Below are 20,931 nucleotides of genomic sequence, written 5' to 3' on the forward strand. Positions count from 1 at the left end.
CCAAATCTCCGTTGGTGACTTCCACCTATCTATTTGCTTACGGATGATAAGGGGTGGAAGTTTTGTGCTTAATTTTTTGATGTGTGAGCAGGTCTTCAATCAGATTGGAGGTAAACTAACTCTCTTGATCTGTGACTAATTCTCTTGGATATCCAAACTTGTAGAATATATTCTCTCTCAAAAACTCAGCTACTTTTTCTTCTGTTTCTACCTTGATCACCTTTGTTTCCGCCCATTTTGTCAGATAATCAGTGCACACAATGATGTAAAATTTCTTCTTTGAAGGAGGATTGACAGGACCCACAAAGTCCATGCCCCACTTCTCATATGGCTCGAAAATCACTTAAGGTTGCAGGGGCATCTCATCCCTTGGAGTAGGTTTCCCCATCCTTTGACATCAGTCACATTGGCTGATATATCTCCTTACATCTTGATGAAGAGTGGGCCAATAGTAACCTGCTTGCAGGATTTTGAAGGTAGTCCTCTTTGCTGCAAAATGGCCCCCACATGGCCCATCATGACAGGTTAGAAGAATGTCAAAAACTTCCTCCTTCCTAACACATCTCCTCAAAACCTGATCTGGGCCAAGTTTGAAGAGATTACCCCTAATCCAGGTGAAAGGGGAACTTTTCCTCATGATCATGCTCTTCTCTTTTGAGGACAGGTGTAGTGAGAACTGTGTGGAAACGAAGTAATTTTCTATATTAGCAAACCATGGAGAGAGTACTGAGATAGAAAATAGGTGTTCGTCTAGCATTTGGTCATCCATCATTCCTTCTTCACCTGCAGGCAGATCTATTCTAGACAAAAAATCAACAACAACATTTTCTTTACTCGGCTTATCAACAATGGTTAAATCAAATTGCTGCAATAAAAGAAACCATCTAATAATGCAGGCAATTACATCTAGTTTGTTCATTAAATACCTAATTGCAGCATGATCAGTGTGTACAAATGTTTGATAGCTGGTGATGTAGTGTCTGAACTTATTTAGGGAATGGACTACAGCTAGGAGCTCCTTTTCGGTTACAATGTAGTTTAATTCTGCCTTCGACAAGTTTTTACTTACAAAATATATGGCATAAGGTAGCTTCTCATGAATTTTCCCTAAGGCTACTCCTATCACTTTGTTCAAGGCATCTGTATGAATGTGGAAAGGTAGGGCTCAGTTTGGACCTCTCAAAATTGGGGCAGTCACCAGTTTACTTTTCAAGGTATCCAGAGCCTCTTGACAGTTGTCAATCCATATGAACTTAGTATCTTTTCCCAAAATACCAAACAATGGAGAGGCTAGCTTACTGAAATCCTTAATGAATCTTTTATAATACCCTGCTAAACCTAGGGAACTTCGAACATCTCTTACCTTTTGAGGAGGTGGGACCCGTTGGATGATGGAAATTTTGTTGGGTTCCACCTATAATCCTTGCTGAGAGATTGCATGACCTAGCACGGTCCCTTCAGTCATCAGGAATTCACAATTTTTAGGATTAAGGAACAGGTTCATTTCAATACACTTGTCCAAAACTTTTCCTAGGTTAGACAAATCTTCCTGGAAGTTAGAACCATAAGGGGTAAAGTCATCCATATAGATTTCCACTGCATCATGAACTACTTCAGCAAATATACTCAATACAGCTCTTTGGAAAGTGGCGGGAGCATTGTACAATCCAAAAGGAAGGACTCGGTATTCAAAGGTACCCCAAGGACAAGTGAAAGTGGTCTTATCTTGGTCTTCTAGGCTGATTTGGCTCTGGTTGTACCTGCTAAACCCATCTAGGAAGGAGAAGAAAATTTTCCCTGCTAGGCCATCTAACACTTGATCTATGAAAGGCAAAGGAAAATGGTCCTTCTTGGTGGCCTTGTTTAGTTCTCGATAATCGACATAGATTCTCCAGTTTCCATTTTTCTTTGGCACTATCACCAAAGGAGAGACCCATTCACTGTCAGAGATAGGGTAGATGAATCCTGCATCCAGTAACTTTTGCAGTTCTTCTTTGACAATGTCCTTAAGGGCTGGATTCATCCTCCTTTGAGGCTGCCTGACTGGTTTGCAATCTTCCTTAATGTAAATGTGATGAGTACAGACTGAAGGGTGCACTCCCTTCATCTCCTTATAGCTCCAAGCAAAATCATCCAAGTGGTTTCTTAATAAGCTACACAGTTCTTTCTCCTGAGAGGTGGATAGGGATGAGTTGATCTTCAAGGTTCTTTCTAGGCCGAATTCCACATTCTTAACTCGAAGAGAGGTCGGGTTAGCCACACAGAGATCAACTAAAGGATTGGCTTGGGTTTCTTCCACCAGCTCTTCTAATGGCAACACACTGGGGGGTGGATTCTGAATCAAGTTTTCAATAAGATCATCCTCGGTTTGTGGCCCCCCAGCCCCGCCCCCCCATGGTAGCTTCCACTGCACATAGTGGTGTAGAATAGACTTCATCCTCATCTTCCTCCTCCAACCAGAGAGGTAAATCATGTTCTAACAAAGGTTGGGCAGGAGGATATAGGACTCGCTGCTTGGACATATGCCCATTCTTGATTTTCATGTTCCCATCTCGACAACTGATGTAGGCATCTATAGCATCCAACCAAGGTCTTCCTAGGATTAGAGGATACCTAGTGAGCTTTGCCTTTGGTTGGAAAACCAGGAAATTAGCAAGGTACTCCCAAGAATCGATGGAGACCATGACATCTTCCATAATCGCCTCAGGGGTCACAGTGGAGCGGTCTACTAATTGTAGTACTGTTGTGGTCTTCCTTAGGGAGCCCTGAAGGTTGAACTTGAGCATAGTGTCCTTGGTCATCACATTAATGGCAGCCCCTAGATCAATTAGGGTATGGGGGATTATGGTGCTATTGATATGGACATAGACTACAGGGCTTCCAGGGTCTAGATATTTTGGACAGATTACCTACCCCAACATCAGTTCAAACAGTTGTCTTATGACATTGATAGTTGGAGCATCTCTCCTGCACCTGCCTGGGTGCCTGAAGCACTTCTCCTTGATCATCTTGTTGTATATAGGCACATCCTTTACGGCTTGGATAAGTGGTATCTTTACACATTACTTTTTCAATTCTCCCAAACGTTCAGTTTCTTCTGGGGTAGGTTGTGTTATTCCAGATAATCTCTCAGGAAAGGGTGGAATGGCTTTTGGTTCACTTTCCTCTTTTTCTTCCTCATCCTCCTTAGGGGGAGGCTGGTTATCTGGGAGAACCTTCCCAGATCGTAGGTTAATCTCTTGAATCTCCACAACATAGGTCGGGCATGATGTTTCCCCACTGTATACCTAATGGGCCTGTCTGTTATTCAGGTTCGGGTTCGGTTGAGCAAGTATTTGGGGTTACCTTGGTGGAGCAAGAGGCAATGGTTGTGGTTGAGCAAGTGGTGGAGGCAAAATAGCGGGAGGAGAGTTGTACTGGGGCCTCCACCCCTGATGAGGTGCATTGCACTGAGGCTATAGCTGAGCATAAGAGTGAAATGAATGACTAGCTGGTTGTGCATGGTATTGAGATGGATATGACTAAGGAGGAGGTGTGGACCAGGAAGGATGAGCAGGGGGACCCCAAGAAGGCATGGAAGTGGCTTGATTGGGGTTCTAATATGTCTGGGATGTCCCTTGCATTCCTTTCTGGTAAGGTCTGGGCCCATGTGGCCTCCTTTGGCTCATGAAATAGAGTGGTTCAGTGGCTCCTTTGGCCCCCTAGTATGCATCTTTAATTCCAAGCAAGGAAGGGCACTGATTCGTAGAATGGTCTTCTTCACAGACTAAACACACTCCTATAGAGTTCAATGGACATTCGTTCCTAGGATGCCTTCTGGTGCACCTAGGACAAAAGATGGCCAAAGCCCTCTCTGCTTCCTCTTATTTTCTTTTGATATGAAAGGTATCCATTTGCATGGCAAGAGTCTACCTCATCTCGCTCTTGAACTCTTCCAGTAGATTTTCAAAATTCACCTCTAAGGGATGAATTGGATGAGGATGTACTGGCTAAAGTTTGACTTCCCCTACCTCTCTTTCTGGCTGCCCTAGAATGGTTTCTAAACACAATCTTTATGTCCTCATAAAGTAGTTGGTAAATGTCCCCCCCAACCAATAAATGGAGGGTATCTAGAAGGTCTTCAGGGACTCCTCTGAGCAGGACCAACTTTAGAGATTCGGGGTCAAGTGTGCATCTGGCCCTTTTATAACTGAGCTGAAACCTCTCTTCATAATCTTCCAAGGATTCATCGCTTCCCATGGTCATTTGGAAGATTTCTTCCTTGGTATCCTTTGACCTACAGTAGTTCCAGTATTTGTTATTAAAGGCTTACTGCATCTGAGCCCAAGTTGTGATGTTGTTGCCAAGTAACCCCATGAACTAGTGCAATGTTGCATCCTTGAGAGTAGAAGGAAACAGTTTCAACTTCTACTCATCTTCTGCAGAGTCATAGGTCCGACAGATAACAAAAAATTCAAACAAGAAGGTATCAGGATCTTCGGTAGTCAACCCATGGAAGTGAGGTAAGGCTGAAGGACTTATGTTCTTCATTTTAGTGTCCCCATTGGTCTCTCAGATGGGAATGTACCCTCTATTCTTTCCCCTTTCCCTCTAACGTTTCTATTTTCAGCCATGGTCTCATGATGGATGGTTTCTTGCTCTTCTTCTACTATAGGATCTTCGTATATCTCTTGTGGTTCACTTATAGGTTCTTCAAGATCACTACCACCGAAGAAGAGAGAAGGGTGACTTTGTGATGTGGTGGGGGTGTTGAGTAGGAATTTTCCTGAATTATCTCTGTTACTACAAGGCATGAAAGGAAATCTATTTTTGGGTGATTTTTGTTTTTTTCTTGTACCTGCAAAACTGAAATGGATTGAACAACAAATTGCAACTAACTGAAATGAACTTGCTGAAATGAAATTGCAGAATTGAAATGAAAGCAAAGAAATGACTAATCTACTCTTGCTGAAATGAAAATTGCAGAATTGAAATGAATGCAAGAAATGACTAATCTACTCTTGCTAAAATGGAAATTGCAGAATTGAAATGAAAGCAGGAAATGACTAATCTACTTTGTTGAAATGGAAATTGAAAAATTGAAATGTAAGTAGGAAATGCCTAATCTACTTTTGCAGAATTGGAATTGCAGAATTGAATTGAAGTAAACTACTTAGCAGAATGTTGCAGTAGAAAATAGAAGAAAGCAGTAATCACAAAATACTTTGATGCTTGCTCAGCAATGGCGCCAAAAAGTGGTGAGCACCAGTATTGCAACAATAATTCTACAACTCCTAGGGCTTCCTACTTTACTTTTATCAACCCAGTAGTTCGTAACAAACTTGGAAGCGACAGTGCTGTATGCACAAGTACTAGCTCTTACTGCAGGCTATCACTTGGTCAGCTGGCGCAAGATCACTAGGAGCTCAAGCCAGCTTCTATGAATTTCCAAAAGAAGCTTTTAACCATGATGAAACAAAGCTAACTTGACAGAGGATATTCTATTTGCAGAAAGAGAAGGAAAAATGAAATGTAACGCAAACCCTAGAAAACCCCAATTTACCTACTAACCCTACTTTTGCAGGAAAAGAAATGAAAACTAATGAAATGAGTGCCATTGACTACTGAAAAGGTAAATTTCATTTATTCAAGCTACTTCTAAAAATAAATGAGAAGAAAACATATTTTTGTGCTTTTGAGTGTTTTTATGTGAAATTATTATGCTTGTGATTTATCTAGTTGTGATTGTGCAGAGGTTTGGTGGCAAAGGAAGATGGAGTTGGTTTTTGCAGAGGTGGAGGAAGGTGTGGAGAGGTCCTAAGAAGCCCCTAGTACCCTTCTGAAGACTTTCATAGCGATTAGACTTCAAAAAATCACTCACAGGAAATTCTACAGGAGGCTGCAGGGGATCTACAGGAGGAGGCCGAGAGCTATTTTTGGAGTTTTGAAGGTGGAAAAATGATGGGAAAGGGTAACTGAAGGCTAGATGAAGGTGTTGAGGTGTCTGGAGCTTGTCAAGGAAGATCAAGAACTAACATGATAGTTGGATTTGTTCAAACGACGAGAGGAAAGCTTATGGATAAAGTGCAAAAATTAGGGCAGATTGGCGAAATGTTGCGAATGACTTGGGAAATCTATGAGAAGTGAGCTAGTGCTGGCTGTTTTATGGATATATGGTGAGCTGAGGTGTCCTGCAAGAGATCTACACATCTACTTACAAAAACTGACCAAAGAAAGAACTAACTATGCCATTAAAACAGAGATTTCTCTAGCTTGACCTAATTTTTGACCTACAAACAGAAAATGCTAAACAGTAACCTTTGAACAGAAAAGCATGCAAAGAGATCTATGGTAAAATAATAGGAAATGATCTAGGAAACTGAATCTGAACCAATATATCAAGCTTTACAAACCAAGTTATCACACTAGCAGTTGCATGGAAGAGAAAAACTATGTTTTTGGTGGTAGCAGAAGTGTCTTGACCTCAAATCATAGTCCCAAGAAGGGAGAAATGAGATCAGGGTCTGCTGTTAGCCTTTTTGAATCTTATTCTATCACTGAAGTAACCAACTTAAGCAACTAAAACAAAAACAACTATGCAAACCATCAAAAGCAACCTAATCTAACAAAGTAAAATGAATCTATGTAACATAAATTAACTCATGAACTGAAACAAAAACATATGAGTACAAAGCAAGAGGTACTGGGCAGCTTGGGTTGGGCCCTAACCCAAGAGCTTTAGCCCTCTGAAATAGATCAGTGCTGCCTCAAAAACTGTTTCATCTTCATTACCAAAAATAATAGTCACATTACATGAATTGTTCTAAAAAAGTAACTCGAAAATAAGCTGAACAAGTGCTGCACAAAAGTGAAAAAATTATACTAATGACTAGCTAACCTACTGAGGCTCTAAGCCCCGTTATTTATAAAAATTGAGTCCTCCAATAGTCCTCCTAAAATCAAGGAACTCGGCTTCCTAGAATTGGAGATAACAACAATCCTTCTTTTACTTGCTCGGCCGCCCCTTGGAATGTGGACCTTTGTGCTCCGAGTTGTTGATGGAGGATTCGAGGAAAGGGGTCATAAATGAAGGAGACACCTCCCTACAAATCCTCTTCCCTATTTTCCTCAAGCTTTGGCTGCCATTTTCTCATAAATTCCTTGACTTTGTCCAAAATTGACCAAAAAATCTGCATAAAGCACACATTAGACTACATGGCAAAATTACTAACCAAATTCACTCTATTAGCATAAATATATTCAAAAACATGAAATAAACTAATGAGAATGGTGGATTAAGTCGAATTAAGAGGCAAAATGAGCCCATATAATTACCTATTTCTGGGGCTCAGGAAGCATACTCCTTCACTGATGGGTTCTCTGGGTACCATCAGATCAAAATTGTGCCTGAAGATAGAAGCAAGATAACCTTCGCGACTGAATGGAGATGTTTTCAACAGACTATAATGCCTTTCAGATTAAAGAATGTGCCTGTGATTTTTTCGTGCGTAGTCATTGCTGCATTCAAGTAATTCATTCATAAGTTTCTAGAGGTGTACTTGAATGATTGGACCGTATTTGGGCTTGTAAAACGCCATGTGGCAAGTTTGTGCCTGATGCTAGATACTTGTTGAAGGTACCAGATAGCGCTCAATTTAAAGAAATGTCTATTTTGTATGCCTTTTGGGACTCTGTTGGGCCATGTGGTTTGTAGACAAGGATTTATGGTAGATCCCGCGAAGATCACAGTGATACTTAACTTGGAGGTGTCGAGGAGTGTAAAACAGTTGCATGCAACCTTAGGCTATATGGGGTATTACAGGAAGTTTATCAAAGGCTATGCCCAGATTACTACGCCTCTGGAGAAGTTGTTGAAAAAGAATGTCACATTCTGTCGGAACAAGGACTGTAAGAAAATCTTGGATGTATTGAATGAAAAAATGGTCACCGCGCTAATTTTATTCTTCCCAAATTGGAAGGAGTTTCATGTACATGTAGATGCATCATGTATAGCACTGGGAGAAGTACTGACAAAAGCTGGCGAAGGAGAATTGTACCATCCTATAGCATTCTCAAGCAGGAGGTTATCCAAGGCTAAGAAGAACTATTCCACCACCGAGTGCAAAGGGTTAGCCATGGTATACGCGCTCCAGAAGTTTAGACACTATTTGCTAGGTGGACATTTTAAGATGTATAAAAATCATTCCGCATTGAAATACATGGTCAATAAGCCTGTGTTGGGGGGGATAATCTATAGGTGGTTGTTATTTTTCCAGGAATATGATTTTGAGGTTATTGTGAAGCCTGGACGAATAAATGCGGGACCAGACCATCTGTCATGCATCGAAACGGGGGAAGATCCCACTAATTTAGAGGAAGGATTGCTTGACGTGTAGCTATTTGCAGTGCGCGTCATGGATGGTCACTTTGAAGATGTCATACACTTTCTAACGACAGGAACTACCCCGTAAAGGAGTTAGTGGTGCGCGTGACAGAGTTTTTTGTCATTGTCGGGCATCTGTACAAAATGGGGTTTGATGAAGTATTACAACAATATGTACCGGAGTTTGAAAGGAGTAGTATCCTCGCGGACTCTCATGGGGGCATCGTGGGATGCCATTATGTAGGAAGGGCAACCACACAAAAGCTTCCACACGTAGGATTGTGGTGGCCAACCCTCCATTAGGATTCAAAAGCTTACTACAAGGTGTGTGATGTGTGTCAAAGGACTAGCAGGCCATCATAGAGAGATGAGTTGCCTCTGAAACCAAAGATAATGTTACAACCTTTTGAGAAGTGGGCAATAGATTTTGTGGGACCCATTCAACCCCAAGGGAAGAAGACGAGAGCGCAGTACATTATCACCACAACTGAGTATTTGACTCAATGGGTGAAGGCACAACCTATGAAGGACTACACAGGCACAACCGCTACGAAGTTCCTCTTTGAGTATGTACTGACGTGATTTGGGTGTCCAAATATTTTGATGAGCGATCGTGGTACGCACTTTCTGAACGATACAATCAGCGCACTGATGGAGGAATTCTAGGTATATCACCAGAAAAGCACACCTTATCACCCTTAGGCTAATGGGACTATGGAAGCATTCAATAAGATGTTGGAGAACACGCTAACCAAGTTTTGCAACGCTCAATGGAGTGATTGGGACCTACGCATACCCGCAGTACTATGGGCCTATCAAACGACACGCAAAAAGTTGATGGGATAGACACTCTTTAGGCTTGTATATGGTGTTGAAGTAGTGATTCCCATGGAATACAGTGTGCCTAGTATGTGCATAGCATCACTCATGGGTATGACGAATCGTGGAGCACTGGAAGAGAGGCTCGTGCAACTAGCTAAGCTTGAGGAAGAGAGATTTCTAGCTAGATTTCACCAACAAGTCCAAAAGTAGTGTGAAAAATCATGGCATGATCGACACATTAAGCTGTGCACCTTTAAGGTAAATGACCTAGTTTTGTTATATGACAGTAAGTTTGATAAATTTCCATGGAAATTAAAAATGCACTGGTTAGGGCCCTGTGTCATTAAGGAAATTATCGACGATGGAGCAGTTCAGTTGGTTAAATTAAATGGATATCCCTTCCCAGGAAAGGTGAATGGCAGCCGATTGAAGCCATACACCGGTGATCTGGCAAGGTGACTATATGAGGGTAACATAGTCTTAGTGCTCCAGGTAGCTAAAAGGAGGTGCAGGACTTTAAACTACACTGCCCGGGTGGGGGAACTGCATGATTGGAGGATTGTGTGGAGCAAGGAAATGTCACAGGGTTTCCGACAACATGAAGGGAGTTGTGCTACCTAGGGAGAAATCATGCAAGTCAACCGGAAAGTGACCATTAATGTCATTATTCATGATTTCACGGTAGAAATGTGGTCAAATGGAGTGAGCGACCAGCATTTAAGACAAACTTTATGGGTAAGATCCTTGGAAATCTGCCGCCAATCTAGCATTAATGAAATGAATGTGGGGGGAATAGTCGGATTTGAATTCAAAATGCCCTATAAATTATAGGTGGCTACCCAGAGAAGAACACTTGGCATTTTTAGAATTGAGTTCTTGAGCTCTCAGGTGCACATGAACCATGAATTATTTGAAGCTCTGATAGCGAGTTCGGTGTTTGACAAATTACCAAAGGAGACACAATAACTGTTGAATAATGTCATGTCGAAACCCGCAGAAGCTATGGACTCTGAAGCAGTGACAACCGAGGGGGATGTGCCAGAGGTTGTTAGGGAGATAGAGGGAGCTGCCTAGGAGGTTGCATAAATATTAGTTGAAGTTCCCAAATCACCATGGACACCTAGACCGAAGCCGAACATGACCAAGGAGAGTGCGAAGGATAAGAAGGGAAAGTAGGTTGCAATACTAGTGCACACGTCGCTAAGAAGAAACCCACCGAAGGGCAAGCTCACTGCACAGGAAAAGGGCAAAGCCATCAACCATGAGCCAGAGGAAGAATAAATTGAAGACATCCCGATGGATGATGAGGACTTGGGGATAAAAGCAGAGGACGCTAAAGTTCAGGGTGTTGACCCTATCACTAGGTTTCGTGAGTACGTCCTTTCGTGCAAGGGCAAGACCAAGGTGCCAAAGGATATTGATGAGAGAAAGGTCCCCTTGCAAACCCCTCTACTTCCAAATGAGATTGTCTTTGAAGGACCACACTTGGGGTGGTTCCTCTACTAAAACTAGAAGATTGGGACTTAGCTAACCATGAGAAGTTCCTGCACTTAGCGACAGAGTAGCTAATGTGCCGCATTATTGAGACAACCACTCGGATGACTGCATTAGAACTGTGGAAGTGGCTCAGGGGAGTAGACAAGGTATGTCTTCTCAACCTGCTATGGGTGCCGCACTACAATCGTACCCCCATTACAGTATTGGTCATCAAGCAACTGCTATGCTTGGTGCACAATGGGTGTCTATGGCTGGACTAACCAATAACCATCATTGACAAATTGATCCATAGGATCACACGACTGCCCTACACAAGAGAAAATCTGGCCATGATGTTTGGCAGAAAAGGTGGCGAGTAGGCCCTTGCGAAGGCCATGAAGGAGAAATTCAAGCTCGTGAAGAAGTCGCGAGGCTATGCCATCTCAAGTATCAGTGACCTTGAAGTTACGGTGGGCACGCAAATTTTGGCAAGGAAGGTTATGAGAAAGTGTTGCGTAGATGAAGTGTCGGCACTAGTCCTTGCTCTTGCAGCCAAATGTGTTGGGTTGTGTTATATTCTTTCCACGACTAACTGTCGTAGTTAAACGGGGGGTTAGATGGGGCGGTAGCCCCCCTTCGTTGCGTCGATTGCGCAACGAGGGGGTCATAGGGGGGTTTGAGGGGGGCGGGTAGCCCCCCTCTACGGGGTCCGGGGCAGCGCCCCGGGAAAATTTTTTTTGGACCCTATATTAGGTTGGGCGAACCTACCTATGGTTTTGTGCATGATTTTCGCACATGGTATTGGACACGATGGTTTTTCGGTCCATGGCATTAGATGCTTCGGCATGTATAAATATGTATTGTAACATTGAAAGGAACATAATGAAAAATCAAGCTGGTAGTCTCAGTTTTTGGATCCAGGGAAAAATCTCTGTGCATATGTGTTTTATGGGTTATGCTCTCGCATTGTTTATTTTCTTTGTTTAAGAATTTGTATGCAGGTAGTTTCTGTACAGGCTTAAAACCTACATTTGGTATCAGAGCTGTTTTGGCTTCAAGGGGACGCCTTTGTTGCTGAGGGGTTTCGCTCGGGCCTGTGGTAGACCCTGTTCAGTGGGAGATCTGCGAGATCAATTCTGGTGGTGAAAGAAGATGGCGAGCAGTGGAAAGATCGAGATTGAGAAGTTCAATGGTCGGAGTTTTGAGTTGTGGAAACTCAAGATGGAGGATCTGTTGGTCGATAAAGATCAGTGGATCGCGGTAGATCCAGGTACTAAACCATCGGGAGTGATCGATGAAGAATGGAAGAAATTGGATCGGAAGGCAAAGAGCACAATACGATTGTGTGTCTCAGATTCAGTATTGCTGAATGTATCAGGGGAAGCTACGGCAAAGGCTTTATGGGTCAAGTTAGGGACTTTGTACCAATCTAAGTCTCTGGTGAATAAACTGTTCCTGCGGAAAAAGCTGTATAACCTGAGGATGAAAGATGGAGACTCGGTGACAGAGCATCTGAATGCGTTTAATACTGTGGTAAGTCAATTATTATCTGTTGATATTAAAATTTCAGATGAAGATAAGTGCATCAGTCTATTGTGTTCTCTACTAGATTTGTGGGATAGTCTGGTTATTGCAATAGGTAGCAATGCAACTGCTTTGCAGTTTGATGAAATAGTCTCAGCCTTGCTGACGGAGGAGATGAGACGGAAGAATATGGACAACCAGAATGGTGATGCCTTGTCTGTACGAGTGGGAGATCTAAATCTAGAGGGAGATCTAAATCTAGAGGGAGATCTAAATCTCCAGGAAAACCTACAAAGGTGGTGTGCTGGAAATGCGGAAAGGAAGGGCACTTCAGAAGGGATTGTAAATCTAAAGCTCCTGATAAAGGAAAGGGATCTGATGATGCTCCTTCTGCAGAGGCGAAAACCACCTCAAATGAAGGTGGGGATGTGTACTTGGCTTCTTCAAGTACACATGTAGATCATGAGGCATGGTTGATTGACTCAGGTGCATCCTTTCACTTCACTCCCCATAGAGAGTGGTTCTGCGAGTATGAGAAATACGATGGTGGTGATGTCTTCTTAGGAGATGATAGGAAGGCTAGAATCATTGTTCGGGGAAAAGTAAAGTTGAAGTTGCAAGGTGGAAGGGTTAGAACACTTCTGGGTGTTCTACATATTCCTGCATTGGCCAGAAATCTGATTTCTGTGAGCAAGTTGGATGATGCAGGTGTAAAGACGGTGTTCGAGAAAGATACCTGCAAGATGGTTCGAGGAGCACTGATATTGATGCAGGGAGTTCGGATTGGAACTCTGTACAAGCTGCAAGGTAGCACTGTTGTTGATGGGTGCAATAGTTCTATGGTTCCTGAAAATGGAGTAGAAAATCTAGTGGTCTCTGGAGAGAAGACCATGTTGTGGCATCAAAGGCTTGGACATATTGGAGAGAAGGGCCTTCGAATACTTCATGGTAAAGGTATGGTAGAAGGTATGAATGACAGCTCTCTGGATTTTGATTTCTGTGAAAATTGTGTGTATGGGAAGCAGAATCGAGTGAGTTTCCCCTCTGGTGGTAAGAGGACGAAACAGATATTAGAGCTTGTGCACAGTGATGTGTTTGGACCTGTGAAGGTTCCATCACTAGGTAAGTCTGTGTACTATGTATCATTCATAGATGACTTCTCAAGGAATACATGGATATATTTCCTTAAGAAGAAATCTGAAGTCTTTGACAAGTTTAAAGAATTTAAGGCTCTGGTGGAAAATCAGACAGAGAAGAAGATAAAGGTGCTGAGGACAGATAATGGTGGAGAATTTTGCAGCAAGGAATTTGAAGAATTTTGTAAGAAGTGTGGTATAGCACGGCAGAAGACTACTCCATATACACCTCAGCAAAATGGAGTCGCGGAAAGAATGAACAAGACGTTGATGGAAAGGGCAAGAAGCATGCTCAGTGGTGTCGGGTTAGGACAGGAATTCTGGGCAGAGGCAGTGGATACTGCACGTTACCTGATCAACAGATCACCCTCATCAGCGTTGGAGGATAAGACTCCACAAGAAGTATGGACTGGTAAGAAACCCTCTCTTTCACATCTGAGGGTATTTGGATGTGATGCATATGTACATGTTCCAAAGGAGAAATGAACCAAGTTGGATAGTAAATCTGAAAAGTGCATCTTTATTGGGTATAAGGATGGTTTAAAGGGTTATAAGCTTTGGAACCTAGTCACACGGAAGGTTGTGTACAGCCGAGATGTGGTGTTCAGAGAGGTAAAAGATGTTATTCAATCTGAAGTCCAACCAAAGGAACCTGAGAAGATAGAGTTTGAGCCAAAGGAGGAAGAATCAGACTCTGCAGCAGAGGAGGAATAAGAAGATGAAGAGCCACAAACTCCGGCTGTGAGAAGATCAGGTCGAGAAAGAAGGCAGCCAGAAAGGTATAGTCCATCTACTTTCAGTTTAAATTTTGCTTTGTCTGTTACTGATGATGATCCCAGAACTGTGAAGGAAGCAGTGGATTCAGAGGATGGAAAACTCTGGAAAGAGGCCATGGTTGATGAAATGGCATCTTTGCACAAAAATGAGGCTTGGGATCTGGTAGAGTTGCCGGCTGGAAGGAAACCCATTGGCAGCAAATGGGTGTTCAAGAAGAAGACTAATGCAGAAGGAAAGGTGGAGAAATACAAATCTCGGTTGGTAGCAAAAGGTTATTCCCAGGTGCCGGGAATTGATTTTGGTGATATTTTTTCTCCTGTTGCCAAGGTAGCTTCTATTAGATTACTTTTATCTGTTGCTGCTGCTTTTGATTTTGAGGTAGAACAGATGGATGTGAAGACAGCATTTCTTCACGGGGATTTGGAAGAGGAAATCTACATGAAGCAACCTGAAGGCTTTGTGGTGAAGGGTAAGAAAGAACTGGTATGCAAGTTAAAGAAGTCTCTGTATGGGTTAAAACAGTCACCAAGGATGTGGTATCAGAAATTTGATACATTTATACGGGGACTTGGCTTCACCAGAAGTAAAGCAGATCATTGTGTGTATTTTAAATTAATTGGTGACCGTGTTATTTATCTGGTCCTGTATGTGGATGATATGTTGCTGGTTGGAAATGATAAAGAAATTATCCAGGATTTGAAGACCCAATTTTCCTCCAAATTTGACATGAAAGATCTTGGTGCTGCAAACTATATTTTGGGCATGGAAATTAAAAGAGATCGGGCAAAGAGGAAGCTCTGGTTAAACCAGAGGAAGTATGTCGAGACAATACTGCAGAGGTTTAATATGCAGGATAGTAAACCGTTGAAGGTTCCTATTCCTGTAGGTGTGAGGTTATCTGCTGAACAGTGTCCCAAGACACAAGAAGAGGAAGAGGACATGTCCCGTGTTCCATATGCAAGTGCAGTCGGTAGCCTGATGTATGCAATGGTCTGTACTAGACCAGACATTGCACATGCAGTGGGAGTATTGAGCAGGTTTATGTCAAAACCTGGGAAGGAGCACTGGACAGCAGTGAAGTGGGTTTTCAGGTATTTGCGTGGCACTAGTGATTATGGTTTGTGCTACCAAGGAAGACCAGGATTGGACAGAGTGTTGGATATTCATGGTTTTGTTGATGCAGACTGGGCTAGAGATCTGGATCAGAGAAGATCTACAAGTGGGTATGTATTTAACCTATTTGGAGGTGCAGTCAGTTGGATGAGTAAGAAACAATCTGTAGTGGCACTATCAACTACAGAGGCAGAATACATGACAGCCACTCATGCAAGCAAGGAAGCAGTTTGGTTGCAGAGATTGTGTTCAAGTATGGGGTTAGTACAGGGAGCTATAAGAATAGACTGTGACAGCCAAAGTGCAATTTTCTTGGCAAAGAACCCTGCTTATCATTCAAAGACAAAGCACATTGATGTTCAGTATCACTTTGTGAGGGATATGATAGAAGACAAAAAGGTGTTGCTGGTAAAGGTGGACACTTTGAAGAATATTGCAAATGCATTGACAAAATCTGTGAGCTCTGAGAAGTTCTCTTAGTGTAGAGAAACAATGGGTGTTTCAGGGCTGGAAAAATGACTAAGCTCTCCTGTGGCCCCTTGTGGAAAGAAAACAACAAGTGGGAGATTGTTGGGTTGTGTTATATTCTTTCCACGACTAACCGTCGTAGTTAAATGGGGGGTTAGAGGGGGCTGGTAGCCCCCCTTCGTTGTGCCGATTGCGCAGCGGGGGGGTCATAGGGGGGGCGGCAGCCCCCCCTGTTCGGGGGGTTTGAGGGGGCGGGTAGCCCCCCTCTACGGGGTCCGGGGCAGCACCCCGGGAAAAAAAAATTTGGACCCTATATTAGGTTGAGCGAACCTACCTATGGTTTTGTGCATGATTTTCGCACATGGTATTGGACGCGATGGTTTTTCGATCCATGGTATTGGATGCTCCGGCATGTATAAATATGTATTGTAACATTGAAAGGAACATAATGAAAAATCAAGCTGGTAGTCCTGGTTTTTGGATCCAGGGAAAAATCTCTGTGCATTGTGTTTTATGGGTTATGCTCTCGCATTGTTTATTTTCTTTGTTTAAGAATTCATATGCAGGTAATTTCTATACAGGGTTAAAACCTACAAAATGCGCCAAAGGAGTCCATTTCAATTGGGCACACTATCTCTGCAGTGAGTTCCTTGCAAACTACCGTGAGGTACAGGAGCTCAGCAAAACTTTCCACTATGCATGGCTCTTGTTGTCTATTGTGCTGGTAGCCTGGGAGCTGTCGGAAGATAGTCAATTCCCCTCTGTTATAGACATTTTTGTGCCTTACATCATTGAGCATGAAATGTCCATAATCTAAGGGATCCAAAGTCCCTAAACATGTTGTTCCTACCCCTAGAGGAACAAGGCTAACAAACCACAACAATTCACAGAAGTTCTCCACCAGAAACTGCTCAAAAACAAGTCAATTCAGGATCAATTCAATGGCTCCACTAGCTGTCTGCGCTGAATTTCAAAGCCAACACTGGCTACTTGCACTGCAACGCAGGTAGAAGCACTACCAGGGTGCGTTGAGCGAGAATTGCCAAATGGCAAGTTCATTCCAAGAGGTGTCAATACCCAGGAAGCTTCCAGAATCTTCCTCAATGACACTTTCCTCAGTGAATTCGACTGGTGATGAGTAAGAGGTTCCTAATCTCCAAGTGGAAACAAGAACCTCCAAGTGGAGTCAAGAACTGACAGAGGGAGAGGACACTAGTCAGATCTCAAGCTGACTCATCCTCTCTCCAAAACATCTATATATGGATCTCTCCTCCATGAGATCTGGAGGCTGGAATTTTGTTATTGCAAATAATTGTTGTTGGTTTGAGATTGGAATCATTGGGTGCTTAATGCTTTGAAGGGGGTGAAGATAGGAATTCCATTTGCTGGGAAGGAGATGCTGGATTGGAGCCCTCTGGGTTGTATCTCTTCCTGAACCTTGTTATTCATCAATAAAGCTATCTTGGTTTCTCCTATATATTGATGTATCTTTGATGTATGATTGCATTAGTATGTTTAGTTTATTTCTAACCCTGAACTAGTTATGAATATGAATCCATGTCTTGTGTAGTTTTCTCTTCTTGTGATCTTGCAGAAACCTCTTGAAGTTGGGCGAGTGAGAAGGCAAGGAGCTGGGAACTCTCCAAGAGAAGAGAAACCGGATTGAGGGACAAACGGAAGACACCGGTTAGTCCATCCATCTCTCTTCATTCTTAATTCATAAAGGAAGAATACTAGAATAGATGTCTCTGTTTGTTGCTAAGGCACTGTCACACCTTAGGTGGATAGGATCGTCCTGCATAGGCATTTTTCCCCACAACAAATTGGCGACTCCGCTGGGGAGATCTGTTTAGTCATTTTATTTGTGTTTCTATCATTGTTTGTTTCATAGACTCGACAACAACAATCGAACTGCATCTGTTATTCCCGGATGCAAAGTAGACAGTTGCTGCTTTGATCCAATCACTGGACTTGTCTATGATCTGAACAATAGACTCACAAATGATTTGATGATCCTTTGTGATAGATCTTAGTACCCCTCAAAGCATCCCTTTGATTGTACCTTGCTTGTTGTTTTTATTTGGCCTGAAACCGTAGATTAATCAGCAATCTGTGACCCAGAACCCAGAGAGAAACTCTCTTTTATCCTTCAGCACGACCCCTGTGAAGAGGTTCTGCATTTCAACGCATGTCCCGTGAAGGCTACCTGCGCTGAATGTCAAAACCCCTGTGTTGAGGTTGCGCTGAACCAGTTAGACCTTGTGCAGTTGGGGTTCTCTGCTCTGTTTTGCCTTGTTTTGATCTCTGATTTTTGCAGCCTGTAACCAGCATAGGTACCAGTCTTATAACTCCTTTTCTCTGCTTAAATTCCGCCTCCTTTTGTACAAAAAGACTATGAGTGTTTTTATGTGTTTGTGGCGTCATTTACAGTTTTCCTTTGCATGAGTAAAGTAATCGTCCTGTAGCCCTTGATTCAGATCTGTTGATTGTGATCTTAGGAGAGAGTTCATTGGTTGTTTGCAGTTGATTATACATTTACTTTTGCTTTTGGTTTGAATTTGTCTCTTTTAAGTGTCGAAACAAGTATTCATTTCGAAAATCGTTAAGTGTTGTAATCTCTTCTACCCTCTCTGATTTCGAAAAAGTAAGCTTGTTTGTATTTGTCATTTAAAAGTAAATTCAAAGTTGTACAAAAAGCTTTCTTTGTAGGCATCAATACTAAGAAAGCGGAAAACAAACACCTGCATTGTGCATTTGCATCTTGATAGTTTGCATGTCTGATTTAGGAAAAGTGCATTAGAGTGTGCTGATTGCTCTTTGAGAAAAGATGGTGTCTTTATTTTCCCTTAGTAGCTAGGATTTTCAAAGTTGAAAAGATATAAAGTTTGCTTATCATCTTTAGACTGCATTTAGGAATTGTATCATACATCTCGTGGTGAACCTCAAAAGGCAAAATTCTAAAAATATCAACCTAAAATAAATTGAATGAACTTAACAAAGCTTTGCAACATAACGCACAACATAGAGGTCTAGGCTAGAGACGTGTTCCGGCGTCGTAAAGCCTGGTGACTGTCGATCTTGTTGATGGTGGGTGATTTCTCCTGAGAGACGATAGCGCCAGTACGGATTGTGCTCCCACGTACCGTCGCGTATATATTGGGAGACCCCTATAGGCATAAAACCTTTATCAATAGGAAGCCGTGTCGGCCGCCCTACTGATCGCAATGCACTGAACACAGCATTCAGGAAGATCGACCGCCCGTACCCTAAAAAGTATTCTGCGGTTTTGCGAAAAGTTTGGCACACCCTCTGCCTAGAACTCCAGAGCAGTTCCTTTTGGCCTTTTTCAGACTCTATAACGAAAAAAGTCCATCCGAGAATTTGTCACTTCGGGCTCGTTAAAACATCGAAGGAGACTAGAGTCATCTTTAGCTTTTTCTCGACTCTTTAAAAGTGAAAAAGCAAGTTGTGTCTAAAAGCGTCGTTAAAATTTATTTTAAACGGAACAATCACCCTTTATTCCTGCGTTGATCTTTAGGTTGAAAAAATGGAGCACACCAACCAAGGGATTCCACTTGGTGGAAATCCTAGTCCCTTCTCCTCTTGGGGAGATGTTGGTGCGCCCCATATGGCCACATTGTCACTTCCAGGACTGACAATTGGCCTGCCGGTCTGGCTCTTTTCAACCAATGTCGTTCAGAACACCACCATTCCTGAACAGTCGAATCAACAGTTAGACCAGACCATAATTGCCCACCAGCCTTCTACTTCATCTAACTCTTCCTCTCCTCCTTCCTCTTCGCTTGACGGAACTGGTAAAACAAAAAACCAAGTTCCTAAGGAGAAGAAGGAAAAGAAGAAGAAAGAGAAGAAGAAGAAGGAGCCAAAAGTGACTGGGGGCAAACAAGTGTCGTCTGACAAAAATCCACACACAGCACTGACTAGGCCTAAATCTCCATGTGTCATATGCAAGGGAGACCACTTCCACAGAGATTTTCCTTGCATCCCTAGGATACTAAGGGACTGGTCTCCCCGTTTGCACAATTCGGTAGCGTCAACCTCTGATAGCCATGTTGACTGCTCACCGTCAACTAGTGAAAGTGAAGTCACAGGACAGAGAGGGAAAGCTAGATTTCCCTGCAAACTGTGTGAAGGCGACCATGCCATCCACCGTTGTCCCTTCTTAGACGAGGCTAAAAGAGTTTTGGAAGATCGCCCGATTTTACGAGCGCAACTTCCTCCTAGATATCAAAAACTCCTGCCAGGTCCTTCACTAGTTGAGAACCCGGCTGGCCCGCCTAGGTGGTCAGCCGAAGCACCTATCATTAAAGATGAACCATCTGAATCCATACCTGACGAAAGTCAAAAGGTTGAGGCGACAGTTGACCCGGTTTTGCCTTCAGAGGCTCTATCTTCGAATGATACCGTCACAGAGGAGAATAAAGACGACACCATCCAAATTCTCTTCATCAACACAGACTCCGACGAACAAGGGGGCAATTTTCCAATTCCTTTGTCGCAGGAAGGAACTTCGTCAGAGTCATACCCGGCCGTCTACTCGGTCCCACCACCAAGTAACCTGGTTGTGTCCTTCGTTTGGAACCAACTAGGCAGACCCCGGTTACCAGCAAGCATACCATTCAGAATTATCATTCAAATATACAGAATGGTAATGGCTGGCACTATCATTGATGAGGGGGCATCTGTGAGTATCCTTTCCTCTATTGCTTGGAAAGCGCTTGGTTCTCCAGCGCTTTTGCTGAAATGAGAAATCTATCAGGCTTTGATAAAGGAACCAGTCGACCTTTAGGGATCCTCCCCAATGTGCCCATAACATTGAAAGGGAAGACCGTTCAAATGAACGTGATGGTCGTTCAAGGACCCTTGGATTATAACCTATTCCTTGGACGAGACTATATATATTGCATGGGAGCTATTGTCTCCTCACTCTTTAGAGTAATGTGTTTTCCGCATAAAGGAAGAGTGGTCAAGCTCGTGGACCAACTTTCATTTCCCGGATCACGCATCGCAAATAGTCATATACCATCCCTAAAGGGTCTCTTCACGCAAGAAGTGTCTCAACCCACGGTCCGTCCTCCTGATGAGCGCGAGTAATCTGGGAGGATATGACTGGAACCCAGGGGGCATGCGTCCTGGTCTGCTTCGGCAGGAAAACTTTGGGTATATGGTAGGTTTCCGCGGGAAAATATGACTAGTTTGTACCCCGCCCATGCTGGAAGAGGGTTATTCTAG

The sequence above is a fragment of the Pinus tabuliformis genome, chromosome 2_2 (assembly GCF_031772625.1).
Source record: "Pinus tabuliformis cultivar Carrire ecotype Pingquan chromosome 2_2, CPIR1, whole genome shotgun sequence".
Classification (NCBI taxonomy): domain Eukaryota; kingdom Viridiplantae; phylum Streptophyta; class Pinopsida; order Pinales; family Pinaceae; genus Pinus; species Pinus tabuliformis.